The sequence below is a fragment of the Egretta garzetta genome, unplaced genomic scaffold, assembly GCF_000687185.1.
Source record: "Egretta garzetta isolate BGI_Z169 unplaced genomic scaffold, ASM68718v1 scaffold306, whole genome shotgun sequence".
Lineage (NCBI taxonomy): Eukaryota > Metazoa > Chordata > Aves > Pelecaniformes > Ardeidae > Egretta > Egretta garzetta.
In genome coordinates, this window is record NW_009260131.1 from 1,534,821 (window position 1) to 1,552,759 (window position 17,939).

The following is a 17,939-nucleotide window of genomic DNA, read 5'->3' on the forward strand; positions in this document are numbered from 1 at the left end:
CAAGAAGAGATGGTACAGTCATGAGGTGGAAAGAGACTAAAAGGACTAAAATCCAAGGCCCTGTGTTATCTGAAAGCATGCCCCCAAGTTTAAACAGAACATGGTTTATTTAAAATTAGGATTAAAAAGCAGTTTTTTAAACTGTGACAACGCAGCTGACATTTGGAAGTAGTATTTCTTGCCTTTTTTAGACATTGTGTCCTATCCTTGGTAGATTAGCAGGTACAGAGCATGCTTAAGTTGGCTAATTAATTTCAAAAGCAGTGTAGAATTGACTAGCAGGTAATTTAATCCAAAAATAATTAAAACTACTGAAATTATTATATTGTTGTTTAATTAATATTAGTTAATATTGTAATTTTCAGTCTAAATTATGCTGATTAAAGATTTCTCTCATAAATACCAATAAAATTAATTAAAAATTAATTAAATTTGCTAAAAGATTCTCATAATGGACTTCCAGCTAGTCTTGATTTTTGCAATAAATAAACAGAAGCATTATTAAGCGGTATATCTTCCTGAGGGAGATATTTAAACATGATATGCAGATATTGCAAATGGAAGGATTTCCCTTGAAAATAGACACACTTAATAGGAAAAGCTGTTTTTTTCCTTCTAGTAAAAGGAAAAAAATAAAAGAGCTCAAAAGCAACTTTTTTTTTGGTTTGGCAAGACAAAATGCTTTCCTTTCTACTCCATCTGAGATTCCAGGAAGACTTGTTTACACGTGGCAGTTGTGCTTCCTTCCAGTTCCAGTGTCTTGCATGGTAAAGATTGTTTGTAGTAAATGAGGGAACTTCCCGGAGTCCACTTTGTTATCCAGATGTGATAAGATGTGCAGCAGTCATGAGAGCAATTTCTTGCATTTAGGGGAGTGATGCCCACATTTACTAAACCGTGCTGTCACTGTACCAGTTAGGATAGTGCCCTCCACCAGCTCTCCATTCAGCTAGAACACGAATGGTGGACCAGGTGTGAAAACCTGCCAAGTTGCATCGTACAAGTAACTTAATACTAAGCTTGGAGGTCTCTCTCTCTTCTTCCTTGGCCAGTAATGAAAGCGTGGCATTTAATTACAGAATTGGATAGGCACAAGTGGATCGCTTTTGCATCTCAAGGAGTTTAAAAAGGATGTAACTATTCTTTCAATGCTATAGGTAGAGAAAAAAAGACAAAAAGGAAAGACACACACACACACACACAAGTGCTCTGATAGCAAAACCAGAAGCCATAACAAGTTGTCTAATACAACAGTAGGGGATAATGAATGTCAGGTCGCATTGGTAACTTTACTTGGGTATTTCTCAGCTGTCATAAGCGTACAATCCTAATTTATGTATACATTAATTCCTGGCAAAGCAAGGAAAAACCCCATGATTTCTATCCAATGAAAATTCTGATTTCAATCACTGCTTCCATCTCAAATCACACAAAAGCTGCCAACTGTCACAATGTTTAGTAGAGTGAACACCTACAAATAACTTACATTATATCAAAATCTTTTATTGCTAAAAGAACCCAGCAGTTTGTTTTATGAAATAGAAATGTTTTGTTTGTTTTTATACAATCACTTCCACGTTCAGCTTCCTTCCTTTTGTGGTGCTACACCACAGAACAGGTAATAAAAGAGGTGGGAACAGGTGATAAGACCTGTAATTCAGCTGCATTTTGCACCAGGTTTTTCCCCCTTCTAAATTAGGTGCAGTAACTGTAAACTACACTTCCCATGATTCACCTGCAGTCCTTAAAATCCTTAAAGGGAGGATTAGGTAAGGAACTGAAGGAAAGGTGGTTCAGTTGCTGGGTCCTGTGTGGGGTTTCAAAGGATGGACTTGAGCCACAGCTCCTAGGAGGCCTGCTACTGCTGGATATAGATGTATGTTACATAAGGTTGAACTGTTAAAAAAATTATTTTGGTATACTTTGGCAAATTAGAATGTTTCAGTTGTTGCTAAACTGACCTAAAATGATAATGTAAATATTGAAAATCCCTTGAATGTATTCAATTTTTATCAAGCATGTTTGCTTTTTTTTTTTTTAATTGATTCAGTGAGGTGGAAATTCCTGATGTTGGATTCCATAGTTGCTTGGCACACAGAACTTCCACTGAAATTAGTGATAGGATGGTCACAATATGGGCTAGCTTATATTTTAGTAGAAGATTTTCCTTAACTGGACTTGATCTTGTGGTCTTAGTGCTCTCAGGAGCACACTTAACTAATGAAATTTAAAAGAAAGTATTGTCTATTTAATATTGATTATATTATCTATTTTGTCTAAAATACATTTTTAATTGCACTATTTCTGGGGAGCTAATGAGGGGAAAAACTTGTTTCTGAAAAATTGAATCACAGCTGTAGCAGCAGATAAAGCTGACATTCAGTTCTTAGAAAGAAGCAATCAATGCTGAATGTATCAGGTGAGTTCATTTCTCTTGCTCTGCTTTAATTGCTTATAAAGAAGATTGATTAAGTTCTTGTCTGATAGATCAATAATGGAATGAAACTGAGCTTTCCCTCCTTCAAGCATGGGTTTGTCATATGCTGGGGAATGTAGAAACTGAAGAGAGAAAGCACTAACTTGAAAAATAAATCCCAAACACGGGGGTTTTAATGAGCTCAGTCATATCATACTGCTTATGCGGCATGTAAAACAATAGTCATATGATTCACGTAGTGTGACTGTACATCGTGGTTTCTTTTTCCATACCGCCCAGCTATGTTCTTCATATCCTTACACTTTGTAGTCTGGTGCAAAGTGTGCAAGATTTTACTGACTGAGAAAACAATTTTTGTGTTTGTATCCACAATGATGCAAGCTTAAAAGGAACCAGCCTCTTAGGTTCTACCCAGGCAGGGTAATGGAGGCTTTTTCTGGTCTCTGGAAACTGTAGAAATCATCTTAGCCTTCAAAATGTGAACTTTGAGAGAATAAGTTTCAGTGCAGGTTTCTGATGCCTCAACTTACTGACTATTGGGAATGGCAAGAAAGTGTCCTAACAACTCAATTTCCAGCCAAACTGGTGCATTCATGTTAATGTTTGAACTGGATTTACATGACTTTTTTTAATGTAGCATTTCACTCCCTCTTTTAGTGCTTTCCAGTATTCCAAAAGTAACAAAATTTGTGGAATACAGAACAATGTGAGGATGAAGGGAAACAGGAACTATAAACTGTAGCATTTGTGACAGTAGAAATGTCACTGATATGAGAAATTACAGAAGTAGCATAACATCACTATTTTATTTGCACATATAAACACTTCAGTATCTTATATGGTGGCCCATGTTTTTTATTTACTTTTGTTGTTGTCTTTTATGGTTGTGTCACACACCTAAACAGAGTATGCATGTCTCGAGATGTGAGCTGCCTTTACAAAGGAGATGTTGTTCTTTAGCATAATGTAAGTCTGGGAGACAATTTCAGCATTTATTTCATTTAAATAACATGAAAGCCCAGATATTGCTTGTAGCTGAAAAAAGATAGCCAACACGTGTACTGTGGAGACATGCAGGATGCTAATTATCTGTAGACAGTGCTAACTATACAACTAGCTGCATGGTTCTTATTTTATTTTTATATATGCACACACATCTTTTCTTTCAAGCACAGTTATTTTAAGAACTCTGTACACAATACGAAATCCAGAGAGGAAAGCTGGCAAAGGCATTGTATGTTGCTTGTAAATTCCTGATGCAATGTTTCTGTTACTAGAGTACATATTCAACTTTAATCTTATTGATTTATTATTGATTTTTGTTAATAGTGAAGTTTCTTGATACAATGTGACAGACTGCTTGTATCAGCAATTTCAATTAGACCTCTAAATAACTGATTGTATAGACTGTCAACTTCTGTCTTTTCAAATTAACTTTCACATCTGAAGCCCCGAGTGTTCATCTGCATCCAGTTACTTTGGCCAGGCTCTTCCCAGCCCTACAGTGACATGCAAACATTGAAAAAAGATGTGACAAATGCTTGCACAATGCCTAATTCATCCAGTGTCTTTACCACCACATAGCCTCCCTGTATGGGCAGGGAGAAAAGGGGCAGTAGCTGGTACAACACTTACACTTTGTATGGAGAGTCCCACAAAGGTGTAGCGTTCTGTGGTACTACCTGTTTTAAATCCTTGGTGTTTGCAATTTGTTCATGCTTGATATGCTTGGAAAATCTTATATAATACTGAAAAAAACCTCTGCTACTGGTAAATTACTTTCTTTATCCAATAACAGTTATTGGCAGTTGGTCTTTCTTCCAACTTGGTGTCCTAAACTTGTCTTGCAACTGCCATTTTCCTACATTCTTTAAAGAAAACTAACTTCATGATTCTCTGGCTTATGAATTTTTTTTATTTGAAATGGAGGACTGTGTTTCATGACTGTCTGCTATTCATTTTATACACACTTTGGTTGCTAATTTTAAAAGTTAAACCCAGGGATGTTCCTAGGTGAACAATTTTTTTTCTTTTTAATGTTCCAAAAGAAATGGCGCCTGATGGAGAAGTTGATCTTTACAGATATTTTGCATTACTAGGAAGAGATGCAACTCTTGAAGATCATTAAGAGACTAGGAATAAGGGTGGTCATATTCCATCTGTAGGTTTTCAGTCATGGATTTGAATTTGTATGTGACTAGAGTCTTAATATAATAATAAAAACAATTGGTGACATTCATTCTTTGGTAATCATGAGGCAAATCCACTGTGCATTACACAGTTCCAAAATGGAATGTATGGACGTGTACTACAGTACTTTCATTATCATAGTTTGCTTTTGTTAGAAGTTGTTATATTTTCTTTTTCTGAGAGAAAATTAGGCTTTATATTTCAACCAAGTATTTGAACACAGTCAGAATAACATCTGTTGCACAGAAATGCAGTTTTCAAAGTTATTTGCATTTTCACCAATCAAGCTTGGATTCAGGGAAAAAAAATTACACATAATTGTACGATTAAGTGCATTGGATGCCTACAGGGTTGCATAAAAGCATGAAGGAAAATTCTCTGTAGGGCAGTGTATGGAGTGAGATTCCCAAGGAGGTGGCGGTCTGGTTTGAAATGAGTGAGGTGTGACAAAGATGCACTGGACCTGACTTAGTCTGCTCTGGACAGGAGCCCTAAATGGAAAGCTGTAGCTTGTCAGTTCCTATCTGTCAGATCAGCAAGGACAGATGCTTTTAGGTTCCTCATCATGATAAACTAAGCTGAAACACTTTAGTATGTGTTTTGAATTGGATGAGACCTTGTTGGAAGTGCTAGGTGTGTTCACACCTGCTATTGGCAGCAGTTGTATTTTCAGTGAGGGATAAAGACATGCCTTCCTCCCCCTTCTTTGGCAAGAAGTCATCTACGTGTGGGAGGATTTGTCTAATTAAGGTTGGTTAAAGGTACGTAATTGTACTGTGCTCATTGTTCCCAGTGTGGATGCTCAAATCTCTGCAGCTCTTTGAAGGTGTAGACATGGAATCAACATATCTAGTTAATATCAGGGAACCAAATTTGTACTCGCTTTTTTTGGTTGGTTTGTGTTTTCTGTGCTGACTTTTAATCACAAAAATAATTTATCTGCATTGATTTCTGTCATTGCTTGTCTGAGCCTTTGACTTTTTCTGAGGAACCAGAAACTCCTTGGGTTGCTTACCATGGGAGGTGCTTGGCATGTCCAAGTGTTCTTGCCTGGTCTGCTATCTACATAGGAAATACGAGATGTCGTCCTCTTGATGTTCCTCATGATGCCGTAGTACTGCGGACTCTCAAAGGGGCATAAAGTCTGAAGAGAGTGCTAGTATTATTTTCTTCATCACTGCTGGTATCCCAGACCATCTTTCAGGCACAGTAACCATTCTTGACACCTGGCAACTTTAAGAAATACTCTCCAGTTCCCATTGCAAAGGCCAGCTTGTTTGCATGGGCATGCTGGTCTGTTTGGTTTTTTTCTTTACTTGTTTTCCATCAAAACTGTGTATCTGTCCTGGTGCAGAGCTAACCCAGGTGTGTTAATGTATTTCATGCAAATTAGAGAAACATGTGTTTGATACTTTTTCTTATTTTTGGCAGATGCATTTGTTTCTAATAAATAGAATGGTCTTAAACAGAAACATGGTTGTTGAAGTTTTGTCTGAATGTTTTCAGTCAGTATATTGGCTGTGGTGTGACTGCAGGTATTCTTTGTAAATCAGCAGATGAAAAACACTTATTTGCCAATAAAGTATCTTGAAGGCAGTGAGAGGTCACATTCAATGATGTGGTTTAACTTCAGAATAATTCAAAATTCTGTGAAGAACATCAAAGCACTCTTAATTTATCATTGCTTATTTTACTTGTAATTAAAAATTGAAAAGTCAAATAGAGACTGGTCCTTAAAAATTCAAGGAGGTTTTTTTTAAGCTGTTTGTTTTTTCTTGCAAAATTTCTCTCAAAATCTTAGTTCTGATTAGATTAAGTATAAAGCTTTAAAAAAAATCCGTTAGCTATCTTAATTGAGAATAGTTCATTTGGGGAAAAATCTAAATGGGGCTGACAGATCACAAAGTATTTGCAATTCCATGAGTGTTGCATACTTAATGCCTCCTTACACTTGCCCCTTCAGAACCATGGCTGGAAGTGTGTGGCTGTATTCCTCACCCCTGCTATGTTTTTGAATTTGCATTTGGGGTTCTTCCCCCCCCCCCTTTTTTTTTTTAAAAAAAACCCAACCCTTCCAGGACCCCCAGAAATGCATATTGGTGCCTGTGATGTGCTTTCCTTCGTAACTCTTCCCTTCTGCTTCCAGAGCCATGCATTTTAATTTGTTGACATCAACTCTATGAACATATTCATGAAAGAACAAAAAAGCAGTGTCATAAAGGTGTAACGCTACCCTGTCTTAACTAAACTACAATGAATAATAACCAGGTGTTTAATTTTGGAGTCAATTATTTGCAGAGAACCTGGATCGCTATGTGGAACGTAACCTAGCAATGAGAGGCACACCTCTGGTATCAGCCAAATAACAATAGGACGATGATAATAACAGTGTTCAAGTAAGCTTTGCAAGTCAGAGAACCCTCTGCAATACCAAACACTGTTTTATCTTATTGAGAAGAGAAGCCTGTAAGAACCACTAATTGTGTATATAAAGAAACCAAAACCAAACAAACCCTCCTAAACCTGAACTGGAAGGGAAAGAATGGTTTGGAAAGGCAAGCACAAGAAAATTCCACCAAAGTGCTTGCATCAGCTTCTTTCTGGCAGCTTTGGGCTGATGTGAGTTCGCTTTTAAAAGCATCCATAGGTTAGGCTAAGCCATACAACATCAGACTTTAGCCATCCTCTCAGGTTTTAGTGAAAGGACCCCTCTGCCAGCTTGGAAAAGCTAGAAGGAAGTTGAGCAATGCACAGTATTAAGGGGTGTTTGTAACCTGCCTGAGGCTTCCCGAAATATACGCACATGTTTAACTTTATGCACTGTAAGTAATCCCATTGACTTCCATGAGTGCTCATTTTTGTAAAATTCAGCTTATATGCAAGTCTTGACACTCCTGGTGCATCAAATGCTTACTTTTAACAGTTCCTTTGAAAGCTAATAGAGCTGTACTTTGAACTTCATGGTTATAATTCCTTGTGTTTAGCTTGTGCAACCCTACAGATGCTAAAAATGATGCCCAGAGACTTACTGGAGTGAAGATAAAATGCTGAGAACAAGGCAAGAAACGTGCCCTTTCTTCCTAGAAAAAGTAGGCTTTCTTATTTCTAGTAAATGCTATAAGAGAAAATTGGTCTCAAATCCTCTAAGATTTGGGTCCAATTCTGTCACCTTTTACTAGACTCCTTTTGGCTTTAATGAGAACAAGATTGGGCTTCCTGTGTGATTTTAAAGTTTCATGACATTGTACTGATAAATCATTTCCTTATTTTTAAAATTGAATCTTCCCTTTAAAGTACAGTATGTATTCCTTTTCCTATCTTAAATTAAGTCTGATTCTGCATTCTGTCCATAAGCCAAACGCCTTCTGGGACTACTTGGAGATTTGCTTGTGTGAGCACCGCAGCAGGGCTTGAGCTGTGATACACAGGGTGCTTCAGATAAAAGTGATAAAACTGACTTGTTACCTGGTACGTGGTCTAGCAATATCTTTGTAAATATTGAAATGAAGGATTTACTAGTCCAGTGCTCTACCTACCATGTGGGATATATCACAACTATTCCTGAACCTGTGTCTGAGGCTATTTTATGCATTAAACACAACAAAGAAGTCAAAGGTGCGCATTACATTAAGATAACATTATTTCAGGGTCACTGAAGGCATCTGTCTGTGCCTTGTATCTCAGGCTGCATTTGAGACATTTATCTTGCAGTAACGTGTGTGTGTTTGTTTTGTTAACTAATCATAAAGTAGCACTTAAAAATTGTGCTTTCCTATTAGTTGATGAGGTCATCTGGCTGTATATGCAGCTGGTTGAGGCTCAAAAGCACATGGTGCCTTTGCAGCTGGGGGAGACTCAGTTGCAGTGGGAAATCGGGAGGGCATCTGGTGGGTCTGGGATGCAGGACACCCTGCCTCTTTCAGAAAAAGGGTTTCTGGGGGAAATAGCTGAAAAAACACGTGCTGTCCCCAGGATTATAAATGGGCCTGTGACCTGCTGGGCATTGGTCCTGTTGTCCCAGTATATGTTTGACATCATTGTCAGCAGGATAGCTGTGGAGATGCTCTGCATACTCCCTCTCTTCTCCTGTCACTAATCTTTTATTCCCCTGATCAAAGCCTAGTTGTTTGGACTTATTCAGAATGTTAATTCTAGGAGAACCTCATGTCCTGTTAGTCACTTTTCTGCTACAACCATACTCAGTTAACAGAAGGGGAATGAATCATGATTACAAGTGCCTGAAAGAAAAATGCTGTCTTGGGTCCCTATTGTCCACTTCCCAAGTTGGTTCTAGGGTCACAGGGAAGAGACTCTGAGCATCACATTTCTGTCTCTTTAATCCACTGAAAAGTTTTAAAATAGAGAAAGGCAAAGTATTGTATCTTAGAAGAGCTATAGCATATAGGCCATATGGCATTGAAAAACAGATCAGGGTTTGGAAATGGAGGACAAGTAATCACAAGGAGAGCCTTTCTCATTTTCTGAGTCAGTTCTGTTCTAATTTGTCAAAAGCTGATTTTCTAATAAGATATTAATAGGAGTGGCCTGTGGTCAAAGGTGCAGACTTCTGTCTTGTGGGTAACAGCCTCACAGTCTCTGCCAATGTGTAAATACAGAGAATGGGCAAAAAGTCCAAAGTGCCCTTTTTTCTTCAGGGATGGTCTGTGCTGTCTCTGGGTGTGGGATGCTGGCACAGCGGTGTGGCTGACAGTGCCTGGCCATGCCCCCTCTCTGGCAGGTGATGATTCTGAGTGTCCACACAGGAGGGGAAGGAAAGGGCAGTGGATGAGAATTCTTACCCGACAAGAAGGAAGAAAGATTTGAACAAGGCCAGAGAACTATGTGTATACAGGGCACTGAGATATGCCATGCCACTGTATGTGCTGCGTGCAGAGTGCTGGGGATTCAAACCCGAATGATGCATATAGGGCAAGAGGATGTACGTGTGAGATTTTTCCTTTTAAAAAGACAAGATTCAAAGTAGCTTTGTAAATTCATAGTAATCTGTCACGGGAAGGGGTGATTTCACTTGAGAATTCTGTTTAGCAAAATGGGATAGTTTTTTGGAAAGCTTTTAAAATAGGCTACATTAGAGTTTAAAGCCTTTTAAGATTGTCTCATCCCTGGTTTTGAGATGCATACAGTAGTCATTTTGTTCCTGAAGCTTGCACATTTTAGCAACACTAGCTTTTAATTCATTATACAGCAGTATGGAGCTGTTGAGAGAGACATAGCAGCTTGATTCATTTGAAATCCTAGGACAAATAGGCTTTAAAAAGCAAATGCATTCATTCTGACACTAATTATGTGTCTTTCCCACATGTCGTAGTATCTTGTGTCACAAATTGCTCTCATTTGCTATTCAGTGCAAAATGTCTGAGAGACGATGAGTGCAAAACGATGTGCTTTAACCAGGTGTAAGACAGGTCTAAAACCTATGGAGAGTCCAGGAGCCAGACACAACGAGAAACTTCACACCAAAGGGATCAAAAAAAAAAATCTTTCAACAGGTACTAATTTTTGCTAGATTTTTAGGTACAATTGCAACTTGGCAGCATGCGAAATACGCTGCAACATGCCCAGCAATCAAAAATGAGCACCAAGGCCTTACCTGTTTTGTTTGAGGCTGTTGGGGCTATAAACTCATAACAATGTGCATCTTCTCATGCAAGATGATGATGACCTGACGAGCATCTTCTAGGAATATGTAGCTTTTTCCAGAGAAACAGCATGAGCTATGCTGAATGAAAATACGCTTTTCCATGTATATGAATGCAAAGGATTTTATGTATTTAAGTGAATTACAGAAACCTTGTGTTACTGAACCGGTGCTTGTTGCTAGATAATGGACAAGACTGGTATTGCTCTTCTGTAACTAATCCTGTAATAGTGTCACAGGTTATTTGGTGCCAACTGGTGTTTCTGTTCTCCTCGAGAAAGAGCAGCCTTTCCAGCTCAGACTAAAACTCTGAGAAATTAGAAGTTGACAAAAAACAACAAGAGCAAAAAGAAATCATTAAAATCCGTGATAGCGGGTTTTTCATTTTAAATAAACTGCATCCATGTTTCCCATATTAAGCAGAGGCATCCTCATTATGTCAAAGAGTTTTAAGCAGCAAATGTCTTTTCACCTGTGCTGCGGTATTCAAACCTGGCATGCTTTACACGTAATGCAGTTTGACAGTTCATTTGAAATAAATGTGCCGATAACCCTTAAAAGTGGTAATAAAATACTCTTTGCTCTACTGTACAGATGATTAATACCACTAAAGTAATTAAATTCCATTAGGCTGGGGTTCACATACCCAAGGAATTGGTGCCAGGATTTAGCAGATCTCTAGTGAGGACAAAAGACTAATGCCTTTTAAAGCCATGTTTCACAAGTAAAATCCCAGGAAAGTCTATATTAACTTAGGACATCTGCTTGTTGTGATTGTTTGAGCTATTGATGCATTGGATCATTAGCAGGGTAGTGTGAACTACTGTTTTCCTGTTGACAAGGATCTCTCACCAGGAGCTGCTAGCTTTCTGCAAAGGGAGGAAAAGCAGAACAGGGCAGCCAAGCTGGGTCTTGTGCATGGGCTTTGACTTACAGAATTATTGCTAACTGTATAGTCTCTGATGGTAGGAAACAGCATTTTGCCCCCAGCCATTTTTCCCAAGATCAGAGCCAAAGTAACTCTGTCTCCTGCTGTTTTGTAGCTGTAGATTCTTAAAGACTGGCATTATTGTAGTCGATGAACAGTTTGCCCCCTTTCAGATGGCTGCAGTAATGACCCACAGGGGAGGCAGTGGTTAGGCAATGCTGACAATGTGACCAGGTGCTGCAACATAAGCATTTCATTAAATATTGAAGCAATGGTTTTCAGTTACAGTGGCAAAAAGGAAATTTGGTCTATGTCCAAATATGTGGCAGTTTTTTTCTTTCAACCTCTTCTAATCACATTATTTTTTGCATGACCTTTCTCCTGCTAATTAGCTGCTGCCTTGAAAAGCATTGTGGGTAATATATCTAAGGTAATTCAACATTCCACTTTACACACTGGTAATCATTCTTAATGTATGAATGATTTATTTACGGCGTATTTTTTCATGATCTTAAAATACGCAAACCACAAAAAAGCCCTATCTTTTTCATTACCGTACTTCAGATCTACCAAAAAAACCCCAAACCTTGCATTTCTGTTTGAAAACAACAACAAAAGATTTGCACTACAACCTGTGTCATTTCAATGCAAGCTATTGTAACCTTGTAAGAAGGGGTGAGCGCAGGGAGTGTTGTCAGCAGGTACAAAAGAGGTCTAAAGGCTCATTCCTCCCTTAGATACCTGGGCGTCCTGCCCGGTGGGTGTTGTAAAATCGGTTACCCCGTATGATCACGATGGACAGTATTGCAAGATGTACAGTGCCTGCTGGTACTTACACCCATAGATCTGAGTGTAGGATCAAACACCACCTTTTAGCGTTGAACGTTTCCTTGGTTTGTAGCCAAAACATAGCCACCCTTGGAATGTGGAAGCATGTTTTGAAAACATAAGTTATCAAAACAGTATCAGAAAGGTGTGCATGTTCTCCTAGGAGCTTGTGTCCACCTCCACGATTTAAAAAAAAAAAGGGGGGGGGGAGGAATGCTTCAGGAAAATTAGTTCTGAGAGGTTTTATTTTTTTGTTTGTGCAATCATATTTATAACTTCATAAGAAAGATTAAGAGCATTATAATGTTTTAATCTAATTTCGTGGTGTGATGCAATGCACAACTGAATAGTACAGCACAGCTGTACTATACATATGTTATAGTATATTTTTCTAAGCAAGTTGGTAGCTTTCATTATGCTACCTTTGTCATTACTAATTACTGTTTATGAAATTATCCGTAACATGAAATCACTTAAGTGCAATAACTTAATTTTTAATACAATACATACACTTTTCTATTCTTCACCATGTACCAAATACATTTCTATTCAGAACAACTGTTTGTATAAATGTGATCCTGCATGTCAAAGCTTTTTTTCATAGCTTAAAAATTGTTTACAAAGATGCAGGTGCACAAACAGACGGAAAAATATTTTCAGAAAAAGTAAATCATATTGTTCTACCAAGACCTGTGTTTTACATATGCACTGTTAGAGATCTGAGTAAACAGGCCTGTTCAAAGTTACAATTGTTTGTAGTCTAATTTCAATACTTCATATGGTGAGAGAATATTTTTCTCTCAGTAAAAGTGTTTAAATGATTTTTAAGAACTGTAGTCTATTTTCTTTTTCCTTTTCTTGAAAAGGACTTTTTTCTTCTGTTTTTTCTTTTAAAGATTTTTTTTTTTTTAAGAAAAGGATACTACTTAAAAAAAAAGCAGAGAGACTGCAGTATGTGTATATATATCAAGAAGCGTAACTGGTTTAATCCATCAGTTCTTTCTTCATTATAGTTTTTAGCTAGTGTTGTGATGCTGAAATCTGGCTATAGCCACAAGAAAGAAAGGCAGCATTGGTTAAAGCTTCAAGATTATGAAATGCACAAGGCAGCATCTTCCACGCTATTGGAAAGAGCAGATAAAACTGGTAGTGTATTAAAATGTTTACAGTATAACAATATTATGCTTGTGAAATTGCTATGATTATCTATCTTAAAATATGCCCTTTTGAGAACTGGCCTAGTTCTTCACTTACAAGAGCAAGCTAAAATTGGGGAAGTGTCAACAGTCAAATCAACAGTTATTTCAGCAAGAGATCCTGTTTTAACTACAGGGATTTGAGAATTTCAGAGAAAATGGCATTTGCAGAGGCTGTATTAAAAGATGCAATGAGTTCACAGATAGAGCCTTGCAGTGAAAAATTTATTATGGGATGAAAAATGTAGGGTTCAGTTCTTGGAGCAAACCTTCTATGATAGCTATAGAGGTTTTATATACCTAAAGTTCAACCAAGTTTAGCTCATGTCCACCTCTTGTGCAAAGCAGGGTTTACCATTTATAGAACAGCTTTTTGATAATACTTAAATTTATTTTCTATGTACTTATGTTTTTATATTATGCTATTTAATGTTAAATTATTTTAAATTTTGTATTATAATCTTTTTTGGTGATTCAGAGCAAGAGTTTATTTTCAAAACATGTTTTATCCCCCTGCCCCCTATGTTAAAATCCATTCCGGATTCAGCAAGATCAGAGTTTTCCTTGATAATTATAACTTCACAGCCACTAAACTCTGACTGCATCACAGCAATGTAATTCTCTTGAAAAGTTACATGACTGAAATGGGTAACACCAGCTGTGATTCTTATCCAGACCTTTAGGGTGCCTGTGATTTGCTCTAGCTTTTACCCTTTTAAGCAATTTATGGAATGCAAAGATTCAATATTTTCAATTACTGCTCAGTAGCCAGAGGACTTCTCTACTGTCACTCCATTGGGGAAGAAGTGTTCTAATACATATATGTATAAACATTATACTCATATTTTTAACTCCCCAGGAAGGCGGAAGGAAATGGAAAATAAAAAGTTGGCTTTTGTGTAAACTAGTTGCTCTTATTAGAGTTATTTTTTTTGTAAAGATATTGGCAGATCAGTAGAGGGACTTGAGAATTGTGTGACTATTGTAGAAATTATTTTGGCTGATCTACTGAAAACTGTGGAAACTTCCTCATCAAAATAAATCACCGTATCTACCCCGCAGGCACAAGGCAGGGGGATCTGCTTTACTTTTTTCCAATGGCTTTTACTCTTGAGCCCTGCTTTATTGTTAGATCAAGAGGAAGATTTGAGCTGGTTTCTTCTATTAATCTGTATAAAATTTACTAGCCATAAATGGGTGTCTGTCTTAATTGTGGAGCTTTGTTATCTCTTTGTTTTGTGGATCTTAAGTTTTTACAAGCCATTACCAAGGTTTTTGCACAGTAATGGATCAATCACCACCCTGTCCACCTGCTCAGAATTATCTATCCTTTTAATATATTATTAATGTCTCTGATTTGCAGAGTGGAAGATTGCAGAGGCTATTTGTAGCTGTCTGTGGTGTACACTGAGAAAAAATGAACAGTAAATGGCTTTATAGAAAGACATTCCCCATGAACTAATATTTTTCATATTGCTGGATTTAGGAAACAAAAAAATTAAATTGAGGACGTGAAGGACCAGAACTATTGGTATAGTACTTAAAAAAAAAAAAAAAAGAGGGGGGCAGTGAAGACTAACAATACTATAAAATGCTGAAGCCTCATCTTGGTTTTAACGTCTCACCTTGTGTTCATATGCCTTTTTAGCTCTCCTGTAATAAACTTTCAACATTGATGAGTTATGGATGCAGAGAAACCAAGGGGCTGGTTTTTTGTCTCAGGGTGCACGTTTGTCGCTTTGCCATTCTTTTACATTTTCATTCTTCATGCTGATGAGTCAGTACAGATTTATATTACCATGTTATTATGGATAGTATAGACTGAGTCTCCTTGAAAGTAATGGCATGTGATTGCTTACCCCATTACTTTCAATGGGACTGAGTCTATGTCATCCTTAGGGACTCTATCCCATTGAAAGTAATAGTCTGAGACTGCCCACATCGTTACTGTGCTTTAAATTGGATTGAATTTATACTGATCTGTAGAGGCCTGCCACAAAAAGTCTCATTTTTAAGACATAAAGTTGATAAAAGTTTTTTGCCAGTGGTTGGGAAGTTTAACGGAGTGTTTGAAAGTATGTTTATAATATTAAAAAAAGATTGTTTTATGTTGTTCATAGTCCTTAGCGTTTGACCTCAACCCAGTCAAAGGAACCCCTACAGTGAGACATTTAATGGAGGATTTTTTTCTTCTACTCTCCTTTAATTATTTCTTGTATATTTTCAATTTTTAACTTTTAGGAAGACTTCTGTTGTGTTTTAATGACTTCTGTATTATATTCAGCTGGACCTTGTCAGTGCCCTGTTACTTTCTTACATCTCTAAAATACTGCCATTAAAATGTGTATAAATTATGATGTATTGTTTTCAGGGAAATTACTCATTGTTACTTCTAATAATGAAAATATACTGTACTTTCTCTAAGTGGGAAGTATCCTTTCCTAAAGCAGCCCCCCTTTATCCTATTGGCATAGAACTTCTTTTTAGAAAAAAATAATTGGTTAATGCAAAAATAAAGGCATACTGATATTATGGTCCTCCCTCTGATGCCAGCATGTCTGTTAAATTTATTTAGAAGAAGAGCTTTACTTTTACCCTTACTAATGTTAGGTGCTAATGTTCCCTTAGAAAATCAAAGTGCATTTTTTATACTTTTACATTGCCATGAAATGCAACCGGATAAAATAAAAACCGTTCCAGAAAGATTAATGTTACAATGATAATGCACTGGATGAAACAGGGAGACTAAACCCCTGTTTTTTCTTAAAGCCTTGATCAGTCCTGAGAAAGGGAAATGTTGACTGATGAAATGAGCAAATTTAGCATAGGAATGAAAAAAGTGTATGTGTGTCCTTCCTGCAGATGTGCATACGGTATAATAGAAATGACAGACGTATATCTCAACTATATATTCTACCCACTTCCACTAAATGCAAGCTGTAGAATAAATACACAGTACGCACCCTATTTAATCTATAATGCATCATACAACATCATATGAGAAATGCACCTTTCTCCTTAGGTAATCACCATGACATAATTTATTTTAAAAGAGATCACAGTGCCACAGCTGTTACTAGTGATTTAGTAATTGAATCATCAGCAGCATTTTATACATACACATATTTATTAAAACCCTTCAGAAGCATTAGAACACATTTCAGTCCTATGGCATGAATGAAAAACATGTCTTTAAAGGGGCAGTGTAGACTTTGTTTTATGTTTATTGGAGACTGCAGTATGGTCAAATGTCATAGCCAGTCACAACTCACCGTAACTCAAGCAAATAAAATATGCATATAGCCCTCTACCCACAGCATAATATACCTTCTTTCATAATCATCATTATTGTAATATTCCCACATGTCACTTTATGTAATGATCTGAGCATGTATACATGTACATGGGTAATAGGCAGGTGTATATTTTTAATATGCACTCGTATGTTTGTATCCCTCTATTTATTGAATGCTTATACAGTATCAAGGCTGTTGTACTATTTTTTTTCCTGTAGTACTTCAGCAACATCTAGATTTTTAAACTAAAGTGGCGGTTGTGTTATGTGTGCTACATACGGGAAGAACAGTTTCCTGCTGTGGATTCTTTATGTGGCAGGAGCGTAACTAGCAGCTAACTAGTTTAAGGGGAGGGTTTCAGTAAAATGTATACGTTTTTACAGCAGGACTGTTGTTGTAGTTGCCCTCTGGATGTGAGAGATGAAAGGATTAGGTAATCTCATTTATCAAATGAGTTAATATAGCCAAGAAATGAACATGTCCACTTCTTCAAACTATCAACTGGCTAAAGAAACCATGCTTTCTCCTTATGAACCCTCCTTCCCTTATATTTTTATGCACAATGCATTTTAAAGAAATATTTTATATGTATGTATGCAGTAAAGGCCAGATTCCACCCAGCTGGCTGTAAGGAATTAGGTGATTATTTATAAACATTGTGGCAGAGAGGGATCTCTGTGGCAGGGAGGGATTTGAGAGAGGAGATTGCGGCCTTGCAGTCTGGGAGTTGTCACAGCTATCAAAGCTACATAGGCTGCCAGTGATGCATTAAAATGTGAGTAGATGGATGGGGAAGAGGCAGAGTTGTGAAGTTCCATCAAAGAAAGGGCAAAATGCTTTAATTTCTGATGATGATGCCAGGGAAGCTGCTGGAGTGATTCAGAGAAAGTCTTAATGAGTTCATAATGATGGATAAGAAACATGATCTCACATGCCATGCTTGAGATTTGTTTCAGGAGTTTGTAAATCCACTGGGATTGGGTAAGACTGGCCCAGAGATGCTGGCAACCACTGCAGTAACCTGAGCCCTGTGGAATTGCAGAAATGGCAAATCTGTCCAATGACCTGAGATTTGGGATGCCCAATTTAGGTGCTCTCAAAAGGTGCCACTTTCCTGAAAGTGCTGACCCCTCCTCAAAAATTGGGAGCAGTAATAGCATTTTTGATTGTGCCCCTAAAATTTGAAGTATGCAAAATGAGTAACCACTTTAAAAAAAGGTTAACCCAATATTCCATGTGGTATGTGAGACTGAGGGCTATTGAAATTTAGGGTTCAATCCAGAAGGGAATACTGTTGTTTATTTTACAGACTAACACTCCAGTGTATGCATATGTATATACTTATGCACAGACGTATGACTAGCATTGTCAAAAAATTATTTTCCACCCTAAATGCACTATAGCT